This window comes from Giraffa tippelskirchi, chromosome 2 (genome assembly GCF_054371585.1).
Source record: "Giraffa tippelskirchi isolate mGirTip1 chromosome 2, T2T-mGirTip1v1.2.pri, whole genome shotgun sequence".
NCBI lineage: Eukaryota > Metazoa > Chordata > Mammalia > Artiodactyla > Giraffidae > Giraffa > Giraffa tippelskirchi.
Window position 1 is genome coordinate 117624409 of NC_137276.1, and position 20114 is coordinate 117644522.

General features: G+C 44.4%; 1 protein-coding gene across 3 annotated transcripts in view; it reads right to left on the reverse strand.

Annotated features, from left to right (window-relative positions):
• SIPA1L2 (signal induced proliferation associated 1 like 2) overlaps nucleotides 1-19769 on the reverse strand; it is a 238301-nt gene extending 218532 nt beyond the window's left edge. For 2 of the 3 annotated variants that reach the window (XM_081570377.1, XM_081570375.1), the window contains exon 1: nucleotides 19486-19670. The gene's annotated coding sequence lies outside the window, so the exon portion shown is untranslated. Of the gene's footprint in view, nucleotides 1-19485 lie in introns of all 3 variants that reach the window. The other variant, XM_081570374.1, reaches the window with a different exon arrangement.
• Between the last annotated feature and the right edge of the window lie 345 nt (nucleotides 19770-20114).

Below are 20114 nucleotides of genomic sequence, written 5' to 3' on the forward strand. Positions count from 1 at the left end.
GATTGTCAAGAGGCCCTGATGTTCCTGCTGAAAGAAAAACTGCTCAGCCTCTCCAGCCTTAAAAAAGTCAAGCATCATTTATTTCAACCAGGAGTTTCACTTCCCCCCTTTCATTGGTTACTGGAAAATGACGCAGGCAATTCTATCACTCAGATCTTCATTCAAGAACATGAACACTCCAACCTCCAGGAAAAAAACAGAAGTTTGAATAAACTCAAAGCTGGATGCAGTCCCTGAACTTCTCACGGCCCCAGCACATTACAGGTGTCACCAGGTGACCGCATGGAAGGAACAGCTATGTTTGGTACCACCGGGATCACTCTGCACATCCTTGGAAACCCACAGGATGGCTAGAGAACACAGAAGTCAGAGCCCATGCAGGGTGACCACTCCCCACCATCACCACCCATGGCACCCAGGGTGCGGTGACCTTGGCCCCTGGAGTCCAGACAGACTCACATCTGCTCCCCTGGGTCCCTCAGGCTGCCCCTCCCATTGATCAGATTATCACTTCAAGAGCCTTTCAAGGTGCTCGCAAAGAGTCTACCAGAGTTATTTTAGGGGAAAGCAGTGTGATGTTAGGGCTTCCCTGGTGGTTCAGACGGTAAAGAATCTGCCTACAATGCAGCAGACCCAGGTGCAATCCCTGGGTTGGGGAGATCCCCCAGAGAAGGGAATGACAACCCACTCTAGTATTCTTGCCTGGAGAATTCCATGGACAGAGAAGCCTGGAGGAATGCAGTCCATGGGGTCTCAAAGAGTTGGGACATGACTGAGCAACTAATCCGCGCACGCGTGTGCACGCACACACACACACATACACACACAGTGTAATGTTAGCTCCTTAGAAGAGGGGGAATCACACGCACAACCGCATCCTTAGGCTTCACCCGAGACCCCAACACAGCTCCTCTCTGAGTTGGAGAGGCCCCAGGACCCCATGGAATTGCCTTCTGAATGACACACAAGCCAGAGCCCCTGCACTCGCTGTGGAGGTTTCTGCTCCCCAGAAACCCTCTGGCTCCTGGATAAATGATTACCAGGGTTCCATTCATCAAGCCTCTCTTAAGCCTTCTATTATGGGGCTGAATTTTAAATGGGGAACTAGGTCCTTTATTACATTCCCTAATCCATGTCCCCAGGAACATTTCTTTCCAAGTTACAGAATCTGTCTGCATCCTCATTATTATCAGACTTTACCCCTCCCATCTTCCACCCAGAACTGCACTTTCAGAAGACTAGCACTGAGCTGCTGTATAGCACAGGGAGCTCGGCTCGGTGCTCTGGGACAGCCCAGAGTGGTAGGATGGAGGGGTGGGAAGGAGGCTCAAGAGGGAGGGAACACATGTATACATATGGCTGATTCATGTCATTGTACAGGAGAAAGTAACACAACATTGTAAAGCAATGATGCTCCATTAAAAAAATAAATTAAAAAAAATAAAGATAACTGCCCGAGAAGTGGAAAAATCAAAAAAGAAGACAGCACTGGCTCCAATTTAAAGAGAATTCCACCAAGAGCAAATACTACTAGGAGAGCGACTCTACTTTCAGAATGAACACGCCATAAGAGCAACACCCCCCTTCTGCCTACCCACCCCAGAACCTGAGCCCCTCCCTAGGATGGTGTCTGGTAGGACAGAGTAGGCAGGAAGTATCTGACAAGCAAGTGACTCCATCTGAGCACACTCTATGTCAAAGGCAAGGCTACTTCTGCAGCATAAACATGGACACTGCTCAGCAACCCCTGAATGTGAGCCATGATCAGGTCACTGAGTTCTCTGGAGGACAAGGGCAGAAGTGATACAGATTCTTTCTGGGGTCTTCAGATGACCACCTCCTGAGTGCCCCCTCCCTTTCGGCCAGCCTGAGTGCCCAGAGCGTTCCCACCAACCAATGAAGCCAAAGACCAGAAGCAGAGAAACAAGATGGAAGGAACCAGGGTCCCTGAGTGTCAGCAGCCCACCTGCCCAGACCTCGAGCTGTCACTCAGGAAAGGAGTCAGCCTCTCTCTTGTTTGACACTGCATTCTGGAGTCTCTTTTAGAGCAGGTAGAACTACCCTACCCAACACAGCCTTAAAGAAAAGTCTTCACACACTGACAGCCCTGTGTGGGGGGATGTGTGTACACTATATATAAATATTAAACCAGTACTACTGATGAGAACTTTTTTCTTGGTTTTGATCATAGCTGGAGAGGTTTAGCAACTTGAAACTCCAGTAATAGTGGGCAGAGCAAAGGGGGCAGTTAATCCTGGCATTTTATTTTTAAGTCAACTAGGATTTTATTTTGCCAGCAAATATCTCCTCAGCACAGATGATTTTAAAATCTCCTAATATTTCAGCCTTATTTGGTTAGTTTCCTCTATATAGTGTCATAAAACAAAAGTCAGGAAATTTTAGTCTTCAGAATTCTTACATTTGAACTAGAAATTACAGATTGCCCACTGCATCCCCAGGCTCCACAAGCGCAGATTCAACCAATCGCAGATTGAAAATATTTTTAAATTTCCAAAGAATCAAAACCTGAATTTGCCACACACCTGTAAATATTTACATAGCATTTACATTGTGTGAGGTAGTATAAGTAAATTAGAGATGATTTAAAGTATATGGAAGGATGTGTGTAAATTACATGCAAATACTACACCATTTCATATAAAACAGTTGAGCATCCTGGGATTTTGGTATGTGAGTGGGGGGCATTGTCCTGAAAACAATCCCTATGAATACAGAAGATCAACTCTGTTCCTCAAAGATGCCTTACAAAAACTTATTTTTTATTTCAAACTTCTTTAAGAAGTTAATCACAAACCTAAGAATAGGTTTGCAAAAATAAAGAGATGTGCTTTCTTTTACCTAAAGTTTTCCAAGTAGCAAACACAATAAACAGATGATGTGTATGGTGGGTCTGGGTCCATCTCTTCAGAAGCCAGAGAGCTTGGCTGAATGCCTGGAGCTGGCCAAGCAGCCCTGCAGCATATGCCAGCAAACCAACGGAAGCAGCACCTGGTTTTCAAGAGGCCCACTCAGAAAATGGCCATCTCAGATGTGAAAATCACACCCTTGTTGGGAACGATGAGACTTAAGAAAAACATACAAATACCTACAAGAAACTTGATCCTGATATCACTTGACAATATGATCTTTGAAAAGAGCATGTGACCATGTGACCAAGGTAGAGGTAAGCCAGCCTGGTATAATATATTTAAAAGTGGATGGGAAAGCAGAAATTATTTTGCTGAGAGACAGAAGCCTTACTTACACAAAAGAGTACAGACAGCAGGATTCTCTTTATATGAAGTTCAAGAACTGGCAAAACTTACTCAAAACGAAACGAGAAGAGAAAGAGTGGTTGCCGAGGTTCAGGGTAGGGAGGGAACACTGGGAAGGGGCCTGAGATAACTTCCTGGGGTGGCAGGTATATCTTAATAGAAGCATGGTTACATAGGCACGTGTGTATGCATGCTAAGCTGCTTCAATCGTGTCCAACTCTTTGCAACCCTATGGAGCGTAGTCCTCCAGGCTCCTCTGTCCATGGGATTCTCCAAGCAAGAATACTGGAGGAGGCTGCCATGCCCTACTCCAGGCGATCTTCCCGAGCCAGGAATCGAACTCACATCTCTTATGTCTCCTGCATTGGGAGGCAGGTTCTTTACCACTACTGGGTCTCCTGCATTGCAGATGGATTATTTACCATCTGAGCAACCAGGGAAGCCCTAGTTAGCTACATGCATTTGCCTAAACTCCTAGAATTATACACTTAAAATGCATGCATTTCATTGTATAAACTTTGCCTCAAAAAAAATTTTAAAGTTTTAGACTCATTTATGACATGTAAGCTGAACAGCTCAGCAGTGAAGTATATTGACGTGTGCCACTTATTTTGAAACACTTCCACAAAAAAAAAAAAGATTGATGGGTAGACAGAGATGGACAGGAATATACAAAGCAAATACAATAAAATGCTAACACTCTGTAGAATCTAAGTGGTGAGTATACGTGTCCAGGATACTACATAATTCTTTCATCTTACCTGTGTGAAATTTGGCATGAAAATAAGCTGAGGGAAAGTATATGCTAATTATACTGAGATCTCTTGTTTTAGAGTATAAAGGAATACTCAAATCTTACTAAGCACTTACTACTACTTCACAGGACATAAAAACAGCTCGTGGATGGCAACTGAACACTTGTCCCAGGGAGGCCAGAGTGGTGGACAAGGTGTTGGAGCGACCGAAGCTCTCACTGTCCACAGCCATGCTTCCTAACGCTGCCTCAGCTGAACACTTTGCTCAAAATAATTTTAAAGTAAATCACTTTGGTAAATCAATTACCAAAAGTTGTAAGTTTCTAAATATAAAGTCTTAAAACAATGTGACCTTGAATTTCAAATATAATACTTGTGTGGTATTCTCTGAACAAACAACTGAAGTAAAGGCAGTGATTTCACACCAAATCAACGTGGCTAAAAGGTACAAATTTTCAGTTAATTAGATGAATAAGTCCAGGGGATGTAATTAATGTACGGCATGGCACCTATTATAGTTGGTAACAGTGTAAGGTATATTTGAAAATTGCCAAAGGAGTAGATCTTAAAATTCTGGGACTTCCTTGGTGGTCCAGTGGTTAAGACTCCGCACTCCCAGTGCACGGGGCCCGGGTTCAATCCCTGGTCAGGAAACTAGATCCCATATGCCGCAACTGAAGATCCTAAGTGTCACAACTAAGACCCAGCACGGCCAAATAAATAACTAAAAAAAAACAAGTTATAATTCCAAGAGAAAAAAATTGGTACCTCCCTATTTGGCAATAGACTATGTTAACTAGACTTACTGTGATAATCATTTGACAATACATATAAGTGTTGAATCATTATGTTCTATACCTGAAACTAGTATCATGTTATATGTCAATTACATCTCAATTTGTTTTCAAGTGTTGGCTTTTCATCTCTGGTGAGTCCAAAGTATTTTCTCCTTTAGGTTTACAGACACATTCTATAATCTGTGGCAAATTACAATGGGGGAGGGGAATCAGATTGACTATCTTACATGACAGGTAAGTTAATCAACCACTCTGAAAATACTGTCCATCACTTTTCTTAAAGTTGCTTTTGTTAATAAAATCCAGTTGAGACATTGCAAAACCCAAACCAGACTGGGATCTAAGTTTGGTCCTAGGCAGAGTAAGTTGATGGAGACAGTACTAGGATCTGAGAAACCGTTAACAGAGAGAGGGTTTAATTTGTATCTGCTGGTCCATACAGAGCCGTGAGTGGCTTTGCATACAAGAACCCTTCAACAAAAATTCAAACCTGACTATTTTCCAAAGCCTATCTGGAGCCTACCTTTTCCTTGAATGTTCTCCTGACTATACACCCAAACACCATGCACTCCATCACCCACAGTCTTTACTCTGAAAGAAGTTGCAGTGCCCATCAACCCAAGAGTCCCTCTTACATCGGAATCTTCTAATATATGTGATGAATGGCCATCAGCCAGGCCAGGTCACCTAACAGGGCAGCCCGTTCTATCAAAAACAGTGGGCCTAGGGGGCAAACCACTCTCTTTGGATTCTCTTATTTATAAATTGGTACCAAGCGGAAGACTGATTCCAAGATAACCTCAAGGTTCCCCTGCGGCCTGAAACACTGAGTCTGGTCATTTGTTGACTGTGCCACACACTTTCCAGGGCCAGAAGCCTGGGATGAAGTTACCAGATCCCTTTCCTCAGGGCCTCACCCCCAGGACACCCCCAGGTTATCCCCTGGTAACCTGGAAATCTCAGATGCCAGAGTTTAAAGAGAACCTAAGATTGTGTAGCCCCACATCCCCATTTGAAAACTGTCTCCTACTCACTGCCCTGGAAGCAAAGTAAGTCAGACACAGATACCGAACCACTCCAGCCTTCCCTGGTGGCTCAGACTGTAAAGAATCTGAACTACAACGTGGGAGACCAGGGTTCAATCCCTGGGTCAGGAAGATCTCCTGGAGAAAGGAATGGCAACCCACTCAAGTCATGGTAATGGAGAAATCCATGGACAGAGGAGCCTGCCAGGCTCCACGGCTGCCAAAGAATCAGGCGCAATTAACAACCCTGAACCACTCCGCCAAGCCCTCATTCCACCTCCAGCTTCTGCAGTAGCAAAGAAACGCTACTTTGCTCTTTCATGGGAGGTCCCAAATGCTTTTTTAAAAATTCTCATCTTTCTCCTTAGTTTTACCTTTTCCAGAAAGTTCAGTTCGGGGCTTTTAGGATTTTTGTTTGTTGCTTTCTTTTTTTTTTTTTGGCCACACCACGTAGTTTGTAGCATCTTAGTTCCTTGACCAGTGATGGAACTCAAGGCTCATGGCAGTGAAAGTGCCATGTTTTAACCACTGGACCATCAGGGCATTCCCCAGAAAGGTCAGTTTTAAACAGATGAAAGCTTGCAGTGAAAGTGAAACAGCTAGTCATTCGGTCGTGTCTGACTCTGCGACCCCATGGACTATAGTCCACCAGGCTCCTCTGTCCATGAAGTTCTCCAGGCAATAATAATGGAGTGGGTTGCCATTCCCTTCTCCAGGGAATCTTCCTGACCCACGGACTGAACCTGGGTCTCCCTTATTGCAGGCAGATTCCTTACCATCTGAGCCACCAGAAAAGCCCCAAAGCTTGCAGGAATAGGTAGAAAATCAGTGAATGTTGTCCCTAGGCTGCTACCTGGAGGCCGGGCCTCCCTGCATCCTCTTCCACGCCTCCCACAGCAGAAGGCAAGCACAATAAGCATTTGTGGACCAAGTGGCAAAGGAAATTGTAAGATGAAAGGCACTGCCTCCTGAACCCTCCCAGGGCCTGCTCCTCACTATATCCATGTATCCTGGGCCAGCTCAACATCCCCTCTGTGCTACAGCGCGTCTGGGAAAGAAGTGTGAGCTGTGATGCCGTGATGCCAGGCTGAGAGGATAGATTTAGAAAGCTCCACATAGCCAGACACACAGCGACAACAGCCATCAGACATCACCCAGATTTAACTAGCCTAAAATTAGCAGTCGGAGCAGAGTAGTTACTGCACTGATGGCGTCAGAGCTCTTCTGACTGGCTAACTGCCAGTTTTAAACAAATCGTCCTGCTTTCTCTACCAGGGAAACAATATTTTGGAACAGAGCCAGCCAAGCATTTCTGCGGCTGTTTCCATTCTCACTCCGCTATTAATGTTTTATAATTCAGTGACAAGGTGAGCAGAGGCTATATGGGCTACGTCTGTAAAGGGGTTATTTTCTTTGTTGCAGGCACTCATTCTTTGGATGAGTACTTTAGTACAGTGGAGGAATCCTTTTAAATATTTAAATGCCTGAAATTTATTTAGGGCTTCACATTCAACTGACTTAAACAAAGATGATGCAAATCGAGCAAAGTATAAATGCAAAACGAAAATCAGTTTCCTCTGATCCTTCTTTTCATCCTGGCAAAGACTCAGGAGCGAAAGAAATGTTCTCCACAGGATCACAGGAGAGCCCTCTCACTTCCCAGCAGAAAGGAGAGAGCCTGGTTCAATCAGCAGAACTGTTAAACTACAAAATTTCTCATGAATAACAGAGGATCGACTGGCTGATAGAAGGGTTTTAGGCTAGAACAATAGCTTTGCAGCCTGTTCCTGGCTACCACTTCCCACTTGCAGGGGCAGCAGTGAGATAATTCTGGCTTTCTCCTCTGAATATACTTTCCTTACCCATGTCCCCCATTCCTTTTATGATTTATTGAGATCAGTAGGACCCCACAAGGTAGGGTCCCACATGTGGGCAGAAAGGCGAGCTTAAACTCTTAAGAGCTAAGATTCAGAAAACCACGTGTGTTCTCCTCCAAAATCTTGGTTTTCACATCGTTGGTGGGGGGGCGGGCGGCAGGTTGTAAATCACATCAGCCTTGTAAGGTTCTCCTTCAGTCTGCAGGAGACCACAAATGAAAGTTTAAGCACAATGGCTGTTTTGAAATCTACATTCAGGAATCTCTTCTCCCCAGTTCTTTATCCTGTTCTTAAGTCAAAAACATTAACCTCCCTCACTCATTCCTCTCATTTAAAACTTTTTCTAAAAAAGAGTGGATATATGTATATATAAAACTGATTCACGTTGCTATATACCTGAAACTAACAACACTGTAAATCAACTTAACGCCAATAAAATTTTTTTAAATAAAAAAATTAAACTTTTTAAACAGATCCATTATCCCAAGCAAATGACTTCCAGTGATCTTCATAAACAAAGTTGTTGGTAAATTAGGTGATTTTACTATTATTTAATCTCTCAGCCTCACCCGCAGCTCTTATAGTAAACCTTAATACACACATTTAAACAAGTGGGAGTCACAATGACATCTCCCTGAATTCATGCACTATAGGAATTAGTACTAGGTCAGAATATTAAGATAAAAGACTTCTACCTGTGCTTAGGGAGCACCTACTGCATGTAAGGCATAAGTAATGTTCCAACATACCCCACGATCCTCAAAGTAAAAGGACTACATTAACAGAAGGTGTACACTATACTACTGATTAGTTTTACAAAATCATTATTCCCTGGAGAAATTATCATCAATTGAGAGAGAAAAGATAACGTTGAACAATTCAGAAATCCTGTCTTTTCAGTTATCTTTATTAAGGAGTCCAAACCAGACTTGTAAGTGAATTGCAGCCTCATCTGATTTCGATAAGGCCAAGGCCGTGCGGTTATGAGTTGGTATCAGACTTTGAAACCTGGGAAAGGTGTAAAGCACACCCTCTCACCCTGGGGTGCCCACCCTCCCTGAACCACACCCCTTGCAATGGGGCAATAATGATGTAACAGATGGAGTTCCGCTGTCACCCTCTTCAGAAACTACTTCTCCATTTTCAGCACTTTGATATCAGAGTTCAATTACAGGTCATTTCAAGTGACCCAGAAAAGATATAAAATGAGGCATAAAAGGCTGTTTGGGTAGATCATTTACAATAGAAATAATGAGAACCTCAAGGCAACACTTACTTAGTTCAACAAAAGCCAAGACACACAGTGCTTTCGTGTTTAAACCTGGGGCTTTCAATCCTGCCTTTATCAAACATTTGTTTGCTAAGAGGCTATTATGTGGCAGAAACCAGGGCAGTACAAGGAATACAGCAGTAATGACCAGTCCCTGCTCATACGGCACTTACATTCTATGCAGGTGAGGCAGACGATAAACACAGAAAAACCAAGGTACAACATGAGGTCAGGCAGCGAGAAGAGCTATAGAGTAAACCGGCTCAGCGCACAGGGAGGTGGGTGGAGTGGGCAGTGCGGGTGCAGCTGGCAGCTGCCAGGCCCTCCCCTCCTCCCCTCCAGAAGGTAGAACCCTGGCCCATACCGCACCTGGGGTGACTGTGCACTACGGTCCTAGCCAATATTAATCTATACTTTCAAGATTGTTCTTGCTTTTTTTTTAAATTTTTATTGCAGTATGGTTGCTTTTCACTTTTTTCACTTTTCATAGTTGTTTCATAATGCTGCATTAGTTTCTACTGTACAGCAGTGAATCGGCTATACATACACATATATACCCTCCCTTTTGGAATTCCTTTCCATTTAGGTCACCACAATGCTTTGGTCCCCGGTGTTATACAGTGTATTCTCATTAGTTACCTATTTTATACATCAGTACTGTATATGTGTCATTCCCAAGTCCTCCCACCCCTCCCTTTCCCCCTTGGTGTCATACATCTGTTCTCTAAACCTGTGTCTATTTCTGATTTCCAAATAAGATGATCTATACCAGAGATCAAATTGCCAACAACCGCTGGATCATCGAAAAAGCAAGAGTTCCAGAAAAATATCTGTTTTTGCTTTATTGTCTATGCCAAAGCCTTTGACTGTGTGGATCACAATAAACTGTGGAAAATTCTGAAAGAGATGGGAATACCAGACCACCTGACCTGTCTCTTGAGAAACCTGTATGCAGGTCAGGAAGCAACAGTTAGAACTGGACATGGAACAACAGACTGGTTCCAAATAGGAAAAGGAGTACGTCAAGGCTGTATATTGTCACCCTGATTATTTAACTTATATGCTGAGTACATCATGAGAAACACTGGGCTGGAAGAAACACAAGCTAGAATCGAGATTGCCGGGAGAAATATCAATAACCTCAGATATGCGGATGACACCACCCTTATGGCAGAAAGTGAAGAAGAACTAAAGAGCCTCTTGAGGAAAGTGAAAGAGGAGAGTGAAAAAGTTGGCTTAAAGTTCAACATTCAGAAAACTAAGATCATGGCATCTGGTCCCATCACTTCATGGGAAATAGATGGGGAAACAGTGCAAACAGTGGCTGACTTTATTTTTGGGGGCTCCAAAATCACTGCAGATGATGACTGCAGCCATGAAATTAAAAGACGCTTACTCCTTGGAAGGAAGGTTATGACCAATCTAGATAGCATATTGAAAAGCAGAGACATTACTTTGCCAACAAAGGTCCGTCTAGTCAAGGCTATGGTTTTTCCAGTGGTCATGTATGGATGTGAGAGTTGGACGGTGAAGAAAGCTGAGCGCCGAAGAATTGATGCTTTTGAACTGTGGTGTTGGAGAAGACTCTTGAGAGTCCCTTGGACTGTAAGGAGATCCAACCAGTCCATCCTAAAGGAAATCAGTCCTGGGTGTTCATTGGAAGGACTGGTGTTGAAGCTGAAACTCCAATACTTTGGCCACCTCACGCGAAGAGTTGACTCATTAGAAAAGACCCTAATGCTGGGAAGGATTGTGGGCAGGAGGAGAAGGTGTCCACAGAGGATGAGATGGCTGGATGGCATCACCGACTCGATTTGGGTAGACTCCAGGAGTTGGTGATGGACAGGGAGGCCTGGCATGCTGCAATTCATGGGGTCACAAAGAGTCGGACACAACTAAGCAACTGAACTGAACTGAACTGATACCATTTTTCCAGATTCCACACGTTAATATACAATATTTGTTTTCCTCTTTCTGACTTACTTCACTCTGTATGACGGTCTTTAGGTCCATTCACGTCTCTACAAATGACCCAATTTTGTTCCTTTACATGGCTGAGTAATATTCCACTTTTATTTATGTTACACTTCCTCTTTTTTTTTTTTTTTCTCTTGATAGCTCTTCAAAATCAACATTATCCAATGAGCGTCCCCGTTGAACAACAACAATATGGAACATGGAACATTAAAAATATGATAGGCTTTGTCCTATTCTGGCCCCCACAGTTACTTCTGTGTATAAAACATGATATCACTATTTCCCCAAAGGTAGCACTTGAAATGTGAGTGTCCTTGAAAACTTCCTCTTTATCCGTGCCTCTGTTGATGCACATCTAGGTTGTTTCCTTATCCTAGCTATCGTAAACAGTGCTGCAATGGATATTGGGGTGCGTGTATCTTTCTGAACTATGGTTTTCTCTGAGTTAGAAGTTTCTAGATGACCGCATGATTAGTGATGTCCTTCTATCCTCATTCTAGGTCTGATGTCAGCTATGCTTCAATAATATGACGCTCTCCAGACAGCTGAGTTCAACCAGAAACTCTGCAAGGAGAATGCTATCTTCCATCACATCATCACTCTCCCACCCCACCCCCAAGATGAAACCTCAAGTTAAGCAACCCACTGGGCTTTCTTGGTGGCTCAGACAGTAAAGAGTCTGCCTGCAGTGTGGGAGACCCAGGTTCAATCCCTGGGTTGGGAAGATCCCCTGGAGAAGGAAATGGCAACCCACTCCAATATCCTTGCCTGGAAAATTCCATGGACAGAGGATCCTGGTAGGCTATAGTCCATGGAGTCACAAAGAGTCAGACACGACTCAGCAACTTCACTAAGCAACCCACAACCAATTCTGGAAGAAAACTGGCCAAAGTAATAACTGTTCTCAGGATAAAGAACAATTACAGTAAACAGAAGACCCATGAAGGGTAGAGTCTGTCTTAAGCTTCCATTCACAAGACCCTGCAGGGCCCAGAGAAATTGTTTCCAAACAACCTTGAACTATAACCAGAGAGGGTGAGAGAGCAGTGGTCTCAGGACCCGGGCCACACATTTCAAAGGGTAACAAGCAAACTCTTAAGATGCAAAACACTCCAACATTCATTTAGGTTTATTTTCAGACTTCTTAAAATGTATATTATTATGTTTTATAATGTCCATTCCCTGGAGGAGGAAATGGCAACCCACTCCAATATTCTTGCTGGGAAAATCCCATGGACAGAGGAACCTGGTGAGCTATAGCCCATGGGGTTGCAAAAGAGTTGACATGACCGGGCAACAGAGCATGTACTTACAATGTCTATATTTAACATGGTAAAGTTATATATATATATATACACGTGTGCGTGTGTGTGTGTATGTGTGTGTTTTAGTCGCTTAGTCACGTCCAACTCTTTGTGACCCCATGGACTGTAGCCTGCCAGGTTTCTCCGTCCATGGAATCTTCCAGGCAAGAATACTGGAGTGGATTGCCATTCCCTTCTCCAGAGGAACTTCCCAACCCAGGGATCAAACCCTGGTCTCCTGCATTGCAGGCAGATTCTTTACCGTTTGATCTATATATATATATCGGCAGGAGACATGGATTTGATCCTTTGGTCAGGAAGATCCCCTGGAGGAGGGCACGGCAGTTCACTCCAGTATTCTTGCCTGGAGGACTCCATGGACAGAGGAGCCTGGTGAGCTAAAGTCCATGAGGTCGCAAAGACTCAGACACAACTAAGCAACTAACACTTTCACGACTTTACACACACTATATTAAACATACACACACACAAGCACATATAGACAACTGTGTATGTGCACATATGTATATTAAGCACAGGAGATTCTGTATAGTTGGGATGCACACTGGAAAAAGTTTAGAGACCCTACTACAAAGAAATCATTGTTCTTTAGATTAAGTCATTAAATACTCCAAAACAACAGCATGTGTCCTGTATGAAGAACCCAAAGCATAATTCCTAAAATTAGTTATTAGAAACTTCAATACAAAGAGGACTGTACCCCTACCCTATTTCTGAACCATGTGAATATCTACTGTTCCAAATGGTACAACAATTATCTAAGTCCCCTGAAGACAGTGAAAGCAATCATGCAGACCACACCCACTACTGTGCCCTAAGCATTATAGTCAGAGATTTTTTTAAATGTCTACATGATGGTTCATCTAAGCATACATAACTTTGTGTTCACCCAAGCGTAATTACTTTCCACAGTAACCATTTTTAACACTGGCTCTTTACCTGGATTTTATTTTCTTTCACTTCAAAGTACTTGAAAGGGAAGTCGCTCAGTCGTGTCCGACTCTTTGCGACCCCGTGGACTGTAGCCTACCAGGCTCCTCCGTCCATGGGATTCTCCAGGCAAGAATACTGGAGTGGTTTGCCATTTCCTTCTCCAGGGGATCTTCCTGACCCAGGGATCGAACCCAGGTCTCCCGCATTGGAGGCAGACGCTTTAACCTCTGAGCCACCAGGGAAGTCCTCAAAGTACTTGAACACATTACTAAATAGCCTACTTTAGACTACTCTGATTTCTTAAACAGCTCAACTAACTGGGAGCTTCTCCTAGAAGATTTAGCAACTACACAAAAGTGAAAAGTATAGGGTAATCCAATTGGTAGCACTCAAGACACCCCTTATGGCTAAATGATTATTTATGAAACAGGAAGAAAAGAGTATCAACTAATTAAGACACAGGGACTTGGGAAGAGATGGTGCCTGTCCCCAAATACCTGAAAGCCATTCAAAATAAGACAATACCAGACTGCAAGATGTGTTTAAGAAAGTCCACAACATTCTGCTTTTTCCCACAATCTTCTTAGTGTTTAAGGCCTCCAGAGGTCAGAGGCCACAGTACAGCCCTAGCTTCTCAGTCCCTCACTCAGTCAATCATTCAACATCTATTTCTCAATTCCCCACCATGCAGAGCATGGTTCAAGTTACTAGGGACACACTGAAAATGAATTCAGTTCTTGGAGTAACTTGGTCAGCAGAACCAACAAAGAAGGCCTGACATGATCTTTCAGGATATCTGTCCACTCCAGTATTCTGGCCTAGAGAATTCCATGGGCTATATAGTCCATGGGGTCACAAAGAGTAAGACACGACTGACCAACTTTCACTTCGCAACCAATCCTAGAAGGAAACTTCCAGAGACACCATTCACAGGTTAGCCAGCAACTTAGGTAAGATATCTAATGTGCAGACAGCATTTATTTGGAAAGGTTGGCAAAGGTGCTTTGATAATTGGGAAGAATCAGACAAAATAAAATTAGACAAAGTCCAATGAATGCTAGGTCTTGCATTAGCACAGGATAGGAAGACATGGCTTCAAGACAACATGTAACTAAGAACCAGAGGTTCGCGTGAACAGGAAACTCTAAGTTTGAGTAAAAAGGTGAATGTAAACTTGACAGGACCTGCAAGATGAAGGAAGGGCACCCCTATTCTACTCTGCACAGGTTGTGAGTGGGAAGACTTCAGCTCCAGGCCTCATCTGGACAGATACTGTCCAGTGAGTAATTAGAATACCTCTACAGAAGGTTTAGTTCTGGAGGCCACCAAGGGGATGGAATTCCTATTAACAGGTAGAATTAGATTTCAACTCGACAGGTAAAAATCCACCTTCCAGTGGTCAAAACATCAGAAGGGTGAACTCCCCATTCCCTACTAGGCCACGTGTGGATATACAAAGGGACCCCAACAACAAAGAAGGGTTAGTTGAGTTGGTCAGTGATTTCCAAACCCTGGTCCATAGTGAACTTTTCACTGATCTATGCAAAAGAAAAAGTGTCTGTGTATGGTGGTGTACACACCTGTGGGAGTAATTTTAACCTATGCCCTCTCTGGACGAAGAACTTTCCTTAAGTCAGTCATGACAACATACATACATGTCCTCCCTTTTTTTGTTCTTTTCATCTTGGTATATCAGTGTATCTTGATGAAATACCTTGACAGTAGACAGGAACTGCTGCTGTTAATTTTCAGTATATGTACGTAGTAACATAGAAAGTGGCAAATCTGACAATCTGTAAAATTTAATTTTTGTCTCTGATTTTTAATTTTAGAAGTAGATAGAAATAAAAAGTATAGTAATGACATGAAAGGACAGCCTTATGGATTTTTGTGGTAAAGAGATGCTATGACAACTAAACTCAACTTACAGTATATCTTCTTCTTCATACAATGCTGTATGGGGGGAAAAAAGATATATATATATATTATATATATATATATATACATACATACATACACATACACACACACGGGGCTTCCCTGGTGGCTCAGACAGTAAAGAATTCGCCTGATCCCTGGGCTAGGACACAACTGAGCAACAAATACTACTACTACAACACACACACACACACACACACACACACACACACACACAGGCGTCCCAGCTGCTGCTAATAGTCAAGAACCTGCCTGCCAATGCAGGAGACATAAGAGAGACTGGTTCAATCCCTGGGTTGGGAAGATCCACTGGAGAAGGGAATGGCAACCCACTCCAGTGCTCTTGCCTGGAGAATCTCATAGATGGAGGAGCATGGTGGGCTACAGTCCATAGCGTCACAAAGAGTTAGACACGACTAAGGCGACTTAGCACGCATACATACACACATATATAAAGGAATTGGGTTATACTAAATGTGAAACCTCCCAAGAAACAGAACCTCTACTGTAAGATCCAGCTTCCTTGGACCACTCTTTGGAACAAAGTTTATGAATCAAGTTCACAAAGGATCAAAATAATTTATCTCTGAATTTACGAGGCATTTAATTCCTATCACACTGTTATCCTTCCTTCAAAAGGGAGCCACAGCTAAATGTGACTGTAACAGAAAAGCAATTTCTGAATCCTTGATTTCCAGGTGTAAACTAAGTAAGGTATAACTCTCATGACTGTTCAACATGTGCCAGCTTTGTTGTTTAGTTGCTAAGTCATGTATGCCTTTGTGACCCCATGGACTGTAGCCCACCAGGCTCCTCTGTCCCTGGCATTTCACAGTCAAGAACACTGGAGTGGGTTGCCATTTCCTTGTCCAGGGGTTCGTCCCGATTGGGGGATCAAACCTAGGTCTCCTGCTTGGCAGGCACTAAACCACCATACCAACTTATTGTAAATCAAAGAAAGAAAAGAGAACCATGAAAAAATATAAGCTATCCCAATCAGTCATGTTCATTACTCTATATATACATTTATTTAAAACATTAAAGAAATCTAAAATTTTGGGGCTGAAAGGTATTATGAAAAAACTTTATCCAAACTCATCTGTGCCAGGCCCTAGAAGTAGGAAGCCAGAGGTTCCTGTCACATCACCTGCAAGGGAACAGGTTCATTAATAGAAGAAGAAACTCTGGAACATGGTTCCCTATATTCTTTAGGTATATACTTCATATTTCATTCAAGTTCAAAACAGAAAAAAAAAAAAAAAACAACTTTGCTGTTCAGTTGACAATAATAGTCTAAATTTTCTTCAAATTCAGCATGTCTTTGAAGGCATTTGCAATCCTAAACCACCACCTTAAGCAGATCCTAAATTCAAAGACACAATGCCTTCCTCAATCTCAAAAATAAAACACACACAAAAACGCTTTGCATCTATCAATTATGACTGGGACTAGGGGGCTGTATCTACATAAACACACGTTCTTTGGAAAGTATACAGGAAACACAACCCCTTTAAACTAGTTTTGATGACCAAACACAGTACTCTAAAACCAGTTTCAGTTACCAGACCATTGCCCTTTCAAGATATCTCACTATTATTTCCTCACTTTGAAGAATAGATACATTTCCAAAAAGAATAACCCAATAACCCTTTGGCCTCAGGTAAAGATATCCCTCAAGGAGGACAGGTGTTCATCAAGCTCAGGTATCAGGGAACCCTTCTAAATACCATTCCAGTCTCAAAAGAAAATAAAACAAAACTTACAACCTGTATTACACAGCTTTAACTACTGCTGCTGCTGCTGCTAAGTCGCTTCAGCCGTGTCCAACTCTGCGCGACCCCATAGATGGCAGCCCACCAGGCTCCGCCATCCCTGGGATTCTCCAGGCAAGAATACTGGAGTTGCCATTTCCTTCTCCAGTGCATGAATGAGAAAAGTGAAAGTGAAGTTGCTCAGTCGTGTCCGACTCTTAGCGACCCCATGGACTATAGCCTACCAGGCTCCTCCGTCCATGGGATTTTCCAGGCAAGAGTACTGGAGTGGGATGCCATTGCCTTCTCCAGCTTTAACTACAATAAGTATAATAAAAGTCAAATCATGATGCTGACAATCTCCTTCTTTCATTTCAGAAAATTATAGCTCTTTGAGAAAGGCTAAGATTTAAACACATCAAAAGCACTTGATGGAAAATTTACACTTAAATCAACTAGGGAAAATGTGCAGCCCATACTATAAAGCCAGAAGTTCCACTTCCACACCTGCAATTTATCTCCTGGTTTATTTTCTACACCAAATGCTTACACTGCTTCTTATCCAAGTTCATTTCACCCCATCTATAGGTAGCATGTGGGTACTGATAAAAGCTGTTTCTGATTTCATTTCATTCCCTACTTCCCAGATGTTTGCGAGAGAGATCTATTTTTTTTTCTTCAGCTATTTGTGAATATGCTCTAATTTAGAACCAACAAATTTAACATATCATATTTCAAGCTGGATAAGACACACACACAATAAGTAACAGCTATGAGAAATGTTGAGATATTTCTCCAGCTACTAAATAAGTCTGCCTACCTAGGCAAGATTTGGACAGGCTGCCATGGTCTTACTTTAGAGAAAAAGTCCTGGAAACACAAAATTAAGAACCTGCTGCTACCTAAATAGCCAACTACAAGTCATCATACTTTTGGAAAAAAGGGTTGTGCTTAGAAATGAAACACCCAATATCAGTTGGGGAAATAAAAATGGCCCCAACACAATGTTTGACTCACACATGTATACTTCAACAACATCTCTTCCCCTAAATGCATCAACAGAGTCTTTAGAAAGAATCAATATTATGCGTACCAAAAACTCAAGAAAGATTGCACTTTCTCATGAATTACATTCTTTTATACTGTTTTGAACCAAGCAACCAGCTACTAAAGTAAGCAGAAAACATCCTTAGTAGAAATGTTATATAAATAGAATTATAAGTCTTACCATAGAACTTTAAATTTTTCAGGTAAAAACAGACATGCTTAAATTTGTGACTAAAAACAGTAACCAAGTTGTCTCCTGAAATACATCTTTAGAAACACCAGAAGTAACAGACCACTTTATGATATCTACATAAATATTAGTTTTACACGGAAGTAATATATTTCAAAGAAAGCAACAGTTTTGGAGATTTTTTTTTCTCCCATTACTGATTGTAAAACCGGAAAAATCACAACCTGGATTGCAGACAGCCAACTCAAAAGCGCAGTTTACTAAATGCCTGTCATAAGAAAGCCATCTAGTGTTAACATTTAGAAATGAAAACTGCAGACAAAAGAGGCAAAGAAAAGAAAAATCTAAGTGACTATTTGGAACTTACTGAGCAAACCTATGAGAATCACCAAAATTCTTTGTTTAAAAAAGAAGGCCATCCTTATAAAAAAAAACCGTGTCTAAGTCTAAACAAAATTCAAAAAGTCTACAATTGCGTTTTGGCCAAAATCAGGTTTTTGGTGACCACAATTCCGTGGCCAATGCACTAGATGTTTCCAATACTCACGCTGGAGTCATCTTGGGCTGAATTAATTTAACTGAAGCAGGTTAATGATGACAAATATCTCCCAGAGGGGCCATGCCAACTTGTTTTCTCTTCCCGAGAAGCATCGGCTCTCGCTCACAGATGATGAACCGAGATTGATTCTTTGGGTTTGCGGCGCGGTTGAAATTAATCTGTAGGTGCTCAAGGGGATACTCCCAGGACCTGGCCAAACTAGCTTCAAGGATAAGCGGGCCCCCAAAATGGACCGCGAGCGGAGGATGGAGCGACCCGCGGACCCAGGGGAGCCGTCTGGCCACAAGGAACAGCGCTCGCTGGCCGCTTGGGACCTTACAAAGAGGGGCGGGCGCCGCGAGGGCTCGCGCCCCGGGCACACCGCCTTACCGGGGAATAAACCCCGCAGCAAGTTCAGCAAGTAACCCCGCCCGGCGCGCCGGGGAGCCGCGCCGGGCTACCTTTCTCTCTTTTTTCCGGTTAGTCACGGAGGAGTCGCTGCGCGCCCGGAGAGTCCTCGTTTAGTGCTCGTGTCAACGAGACAGGGATAACCTTTCAGCCGATCGATAACTTTGAGAATGAACGGCGACGGCTCCTCTTTCACCCCGGGCTCCGGAGCGCGGGCGCATCTGCCAGTCGGACCCCCGCCCCGCGCCCCGGCCGCGCGGTCGGCCCCCCGAGGCGCCCCCAAGGGCAGCCCCTCACTTCGGGACGGTCCCAGGACACGACCCGGAGACTCCCGAGCGGACCCCGCCTCGCCTCCCGTCGCTCGTCGCCCCGAACGCACCTCGGAGACGCAGTCCGCCGCGACCTGCTGCAGCCCGCGAGCTCGCGGCGGCGCCTACCGGGGCCGCCTCCTCGCCACCCGCCGCTGCCCGGGGCTGCCCATCGGCCCGGACCCTGCCCGCGCCGGGCTCCGGCGGGAGGCGGCCGGAACCCGCCGGCTGCGGCTGGAGCGATCGGCCTGCGCTCGAGCGAGCGAGCGGGCGGGCGTGCGGTTGGGGCGGGGGCGCGGCGCTGCTCCTCCTCCTTCGTCCTCCTCCGGCTCCGCCGGCTCCTCCCGGGCTCCCACTCTGCAGCTCCGGCTCCAGACGCCGCGGACGGCCCGCCCGGCGGCACCGCCCCCCGTCCGCTCCGCGGTCTCCCATTGGCCACCGCCTGCCGGCCCCCGCGGCCCCGCCCCGCGATTGGGAGCGGGCGCCGTCCGTCCCGCCGCCCCGCGGGGCTCCCGGCGCAGCCGGTGCGCGGTTCCCAGGCCCCGCGGTGCACTGGAGCGGCGCGGCCCGGAGGGGCTCGGCGCTCTTCCTGCGGGGAGTGGGCTGCGAGCGGCGCGGTGCCCGCGACCTCAGGCGGCGGGGGGCAGCCTACCTGCACCCGCGGTCGGGGAACGCTGTCGCCGTCCTCCTTGGGATTCGT